The sequence below is a fragment of the Triticum dicoccoides genome, chromosome 6A (assembly GCF_002162155.2).
Source record: "Triticum dicoccoides isolate Atlit2015 ecotype Zavitan chromosome 6A, WEW_v2.0, whole genome shotgun sequence".
Classification (NCBI taxonomy): domain Eukaryota; kingdom Viridiplantae; phylum Streptophyta; class Magnoliopsida; order Poales; family Poaceae; genus Triticum; species Triticum dicoccoides.
This window is the reverse complement of record NC_041390.1, coordinates 118,102,392-118,108,488: the sequence shown is the minus strand read 5'-3', so window position 1 is coordinate 118,108,488 and position 6,097 is coordinate 118,102,392. Positions and strand designations below refer to the sequence as shown.

Genomic DNA, 6,097 nt, shown 5'->3' with positions numbered 1-6,097 from the left:
TCGGTCACCCTTGACGAAAGCACTTTTGTGATGCGCGATTTATCTTCATGGAAGTGGACACTTTCGTGATGATAATTTTGGTAATGTCATGGAACACTTCTACGATAGCACAGGTATGACTATCTTGATTCTATCATAAAATCATCATGGATGTACATGCATGATAAAAAACGCGACCTACTGTGACAAACACGTATCATCATGAAAGTGTATTTTTTTGTAGTGTTAGCGGAGTCCTCCCATGTCAAATTCGGTCTACCTTGCCCTCTCTTGACATTCTCCGCATGCTTTAGCCATCCGCTATGCACTGGAGCTTCTAGAGGCCTGCGCTGAATATGCCCAAACCATCTCAAACGATGTTGGACAAGCTTCTCTTTAATTGGTGCTACCCCAACTCTATCTCGTATATCATCATTCCGGACTCGATCCTTCCTCGTGTGGCCACACATCCATCTCAACATATGCATCTCCGCCACACCTAACTGTTGAACATGTCGCCTTTTAGTCGGCCAATACTCAACGCCATACACCATTGCGGGTCGAACCGCCGTCTTGTAGAACTTTCCTTTTAGCTTTTGTGGCACTCTCTTGTCACAAAGAATGCCAAAAGCTTGGCGGCACTTCATCCATCCAGCTTTGATTCAATGGTTCACATCTTCATCAATACCCCCATCCTCCTGGAGCATTGACCCCAAATACCGAAAGGTGTCCTTCCGAGGTACCACCTGGCCATCAAGGCTAACCTCCTCCTCCTCACACCTAGTAGTACCGAAACCGCACATCATGTACTCGGTTTTAGTTCTACTAAGCCTAAACCCTTTTGATTCCAAGGGTTGTCTCCATAACTCTAACTTCCTATTTACCCCCGATCGACTATCGTCAACTAGCACCACATCATCCGCAAAGAGCATACACCATGGGATATCCGAAAAAAAATCATGTTAAAATCTCAGCGCAATCGGAGTTACGGATCTCCCGGAATATAAGAAACGGTTTTCCACCAGATCAGGGGAACGTGAAATAGAAGAGAACAGGGAGGGAGATCCAATCTCGATGGGGCTCCTGCCCCTCCACCGCCATGGAGACCAAGGACCAGAGGGGAAACTCTCCTCCCATCTAGGGGGGATGCCAAGGAAGAATAAGAAGGAGGGGGGCTCTCTCCCCCTCGCTTCCAGTGGCGCCGGAGTGCCGCCAGGGCAACTATCGGGACGACGATCTACATCAACAATCTTGCTACCGTCAACACCAACTCTCTCCCCCTCTATGCAGCGGTGTAACACCTCTTCTCCTTGTTGTAATCCCTACTTAAACATGGTGCTCAACTCCATATATTATTTTCCAATGATCTATGGTTATCCTATGATGTTTGAGCAGATCCGTTTTGTGTTGTGGGTTCATCGTGATCTTGGTTGGTATGATTGTATATTTTATTTATGGTGCTGTCCTATGGTGCCCTCCGTTCTCGCGCAAACATGAGGGGCCCCCGTTGTAGGGTGTTACAATATGTTCATGGTTCGCTTATGGTGGGTTGCGAGAGTGACAGAAGCTTAAACCCGAGTAAGTGGGGTATGACGTATGGGAGTAAAGAGGAATTGATACTTAATGCTATGGTTGGGTTTCACGACCTTAATGATCTTTAGTAGTTGCGGATGCTTGCTAGGGGTCCAATCATAAGTGCATATGATCCAGAAAGTATGTTAGCTTATGCCTCTCCCTCATATAGAATTACAAGAATGATTACCGGTACTTGTTATCGATTGCCTAGGGACAAATAACTTTCTTGTTGACACAAACCCTTCTTCTAAACACCTAACTTTTATTATCTTGCAAAGTACTTCTAGTCAACAATATTTTTAGTCATCATATGATGAATGATGTTGTCTTCCAGCTGTCAGTGTCATTGACTTCATATAGCCTATACTAGGCACATCAGGCTTTAGTTAAGAGCGCATAACGCAAAGCGTCTAAACCAATAGACAAGCCTATATGTTCATGGCCACTATGTACCTGCCAAAATCCTATTTTCCATACATGAAGCGCAAGCTTATACAGTATGATGGACCAAACATGCATACCCCTAGCACTTTGTTTTCGTCAGAGCTTACAATTATATTTCACTTTTTGCTATTAATAATACAATTTCTCCGTGGTCAGCAGATCCAAAGCTTTACTGAATCAGTAGCTACAACAAACCCAAATAAAGAATTTCTCAAAGGAAGTGCTTTGCAAAATACCAAATGCATAAAGTCAACTAGAGATCACCACCAGTAACAAGTCTGACTGAACCTTTTAATACACTGGCAGGTTGACAATACGCACTAAGATTTAGGACAATAATAATAATAATAATAATAATAATGATAATAATAATAATATAACTAATTGTTATGGATAAGAGGGCCTATTATAGTACAATTTATCCCCATGAAACTAAGACATGTCCAGAATAATAGCCAGCGCTAGGCAAACAAGAACAAGGGTAATAACATTCTTTGAAAATGAAATGATGCTTAATCTGTAGGTTTACCAGTTATTGCTCTGAACTAGAAATCAAGCAAGCAGGAGTATAAGCACCAGCAAATTGGGGGGCCATAATTGAAGCAGATTCAGAGGTACACAGACAAATTGTTTAGACGAAATAAGAGCCAGTTTTGGGAGGAAACACAGGGGTGGTTTGAAGGTAAAGCTATTACCCATCAGCATCTGCTAATGGTTCTGAGAACAGAGGAACATAGGGTAGAAATTTGTGTACACTGTTTTTCTCAAGATCAAGGATACAACCAACTTTCTGATGCCACATGTCATATGATACCAAGGTATTACCTCCACACTGAGCCAGGAAAATGGTGTCGCAATCTGGATGAATCCCAACCACCCTGTACTTCTGTCCAATCATGCTCATAAGCTCATCGATGCTGGCAGTATGCTTCTAGACCCATTGATTACTGTCACAATCCTTGAGGCACCAGAGTGCTATCTCAGAAACTAGGAGTTCATTGTTATTATTGACAGGAGCTATAGCATAGTGTAAGTACCCCTGCGACAATCCAATAGTACCAAATTTTGAACCGTACGACACACGTCATACCCCACTGTCTTAGTTTCATGGGGATAAATTGTACTGTAATACCGCCCACAAAGCACATACTTTCCCCTCCATGTCCACCCCCACCAGCACATACTCGCCGTTGATGTCCTCCAGGTTACCCATGATGTACAACATACTGCCCACAAAGACACATTCACTCATGAACAGGGTAGCTTTCTCAACTATCCCACTGTCTCTAACTCCAGGCTCCTGTACACGACGAGTAGATGTTCACTCCTGTGATGGAAGTTTTCGGAAAGGCCCGCTCGAAACAAAGAACATGGAAATGGGATGAGACTACTAGATCGAAAGCCAGGCCCGCGGTATGGTTAAATCTGTGCATCAGCTCCTGCGTTTGAGGTTGAGGTGGCAACTCCACCCACCTCCCGGAGGCGGGATTACACACAACAAAATGGTAATCATCCTTGCTGTTGTAGCGGCTGTAGAGAAGGAGGTCGTTGCAGGCGTCCACCTGGGTGATGCCCTCATCCTTGTTAGGATGCAGGTAAGGGAGGGAAGGGACGAAGGGGGATGCGCCGTTGGAGAAGCCAGTGAAGTGGTGGCGATACCCGCTGCTGTAAAAGGACGTGTAGAGGAAGCCGGCAAGGGTCTGGGGTAGCTTCTTGCAGTTGGTGGGGTCGGTGATGAGGTCGCGCCTGACCACCGAGACGCGCCTGAAGCGGCGGACGGATCTGGCTGGGAGGCGGGAAAGGATCTCCAGGATGAGGTCGACGTTCAAAAGGCTGGCCGCCCCCGCTACCGTTGCCTGCGGATGGTCATCCAGCCTCGGCTTGGTGTTCCTCTCGAAGATCTCCCCCTTCTCCGCCTCCTCCATGGAGCTCGTCTTGGTGTTCCACTCGAAGATCTCCCCATTCTCCATCTCCTCCATGGAGCTCGGCTTGGTGTTCCACTCGGAGATCTTCCCCTTCTCCGCCTCCTCCATGGAGCGTGTCAGGACCCCGATTCCAAGTCACATCGATCTAGCCGGTAGCACCTCATATCACTTTGCGGCCTCACGCACGGTACTCCCACGGGTGTCGCCTTACCATGGCCCGGGACCGTTTGCGCCTTTTGGCTCACGTATATGATAGTGTCGCTAGCATCCATATGACAGAGAACCCAGGCCGACATGGCTAGTCGTTAACCCAAAGCGGCACTAACCTATGGGGACATGCATACATGAATCACATCGAGCGTGTCGGTCAGCAGCGTGTGAATCCGGGATGTAGCACTGGGCTAACAGGACTCCGGGAACCCGGGCTGTAGTAGGCTAGGCAGGACTCCGGATGTCACCGCGTGACATTTCCCCGTAGGGACAGACACAGGAACGAAGTGAAACACATGCCGACCAGTCAAGTGTCCTGAGCAGTAGTGCTGGGCTAACAGGACTCCGGTGAACCGGGCTGTAGCGGACTACTATGGCTCATGGAAGCACTAGACTACATTTCCCCATAAGAGAGGCTGCCAAGGATAAACAACTAGATTGTCGGATCCCACACATACCAAGCATTTCAATCATACACACAATATGCTCGATATGTGTAAATACAACATGGCATCACAACATAACTCAATAACTCAAGTATTTATTCATTAGGCTCCGAGGAGCGAGATATTACAAACATGGGTCTCATGACCCAACAATCATAGCATACAATCAAAGCACATGCAGAAGCTTAACATGTATGAGTACAGACGTCTACAAATGAAAAAGGCTAAGAAACCTGACTATCTACCAGATCCTGCCGAGGGCACAAGATCGTAGCTGAGGTATCAAGCTAAACGTCGATGTCCACACGAAACTACTAGCGAGACTGACGTCTCTCTACAAAACATAAAATAGGCAAACGTGAGTACAAATGTACCCAGCAAGACTTACATCAGAACTATCTACATATGCATCGGTATCAATAAAGGGGGTGGTGGAGTTTAACTGCAGCAAGCCAGCTTTGACTCAGTGGCTAACCTGAACTATGACTGCAAGCAACTCTTTTGAGGTGGCGCACACGAGTCCACATATTCACCATTCAATACACCACTGTGGATCCGTTCCCGTCTCCTTACGAGAAGGCCATCGATAGCACTCACACTTATCTTGCGAGTTTTAGAGTATCCACTTTCACTTGTCTATGAACTGTTATAGGCAACCCAGAAGTCCTTTACCGTGGACACGGCTATTCTAATAGATCATTTATAACCCTGCAGGGGTGTACTTCTTCACACATGTTTCCACCACTTAGCGTCTGCACACGACATGTGCTCGGCAGACTTGAAGCGAAAGCCGGCGTGGGTGTAGACCACGACCTGACTAACCACACAAGTCTCTAGTCCAGGTTTATCGCCTATTCGGGTTCCATCCGCAAGGAAATCCGGCTGGGGTGTCCTCAACGGCCCCAAACGATGTGTACAGGGTCCCGAGACGCCAAACGGGCCCCCGACATACCTGGTCACAGTGTATCTACCGCATCATAGCCCACCCCTAGGGTCAGCGCTACGCACGGCCGCCAACACATAACCTACTAACACCAGAAACTAGTTGCAACTCCTGGACAGAGGACGAGAGGGGTCAATAAGTCGAGCGGGGTCATATTTCAGGGCCCAATGTGTGGTAGTAGCTGTTTCATGGATCACAAACACAGAACTCAGTTCCTGAGGACGGTTTCAGTGAGACAACCCACCATGTACTCCTACATGGCCTCTCACCGCTACCTTTACCAAATCGTGTTCACACACTTAGCTCACACATAGTAGGACATGTTCATCACTGTTCCAATTCACCCCCGATGAATCAGACCTGACTCAACTCTAAGCAGTAGGAGGCATGACAAACAAGCATGAATGAGTAGGCACATTAGGGCTCAAACAACTCCTACTCATGCTAGTGGGTTTCATCTATTTACCGTGGAAATGACAGGTCATGCAGAGGATAAGGGGTTCAACTACCGCAGTAAGTAACAATTGAATCGTTGTTGTCCTAATGCAGTAAAAGAGAGTAGGAGTGAGAGAGTG

General features: G+C 46.9%; 1 pseudogene; it reads right to left on the bottom strand.

Moving 5' to 3' along the window:
• Positions 1-2,689: 2,689 nt before the first annotated feature.
• On the bottom strand, positions 2,690-4,031 carry LOC119315743 (annotated as a pseudogene).
• Between the last annotated feature and the right edge of the window lie 2,066 nt (positions 4,032-6,097).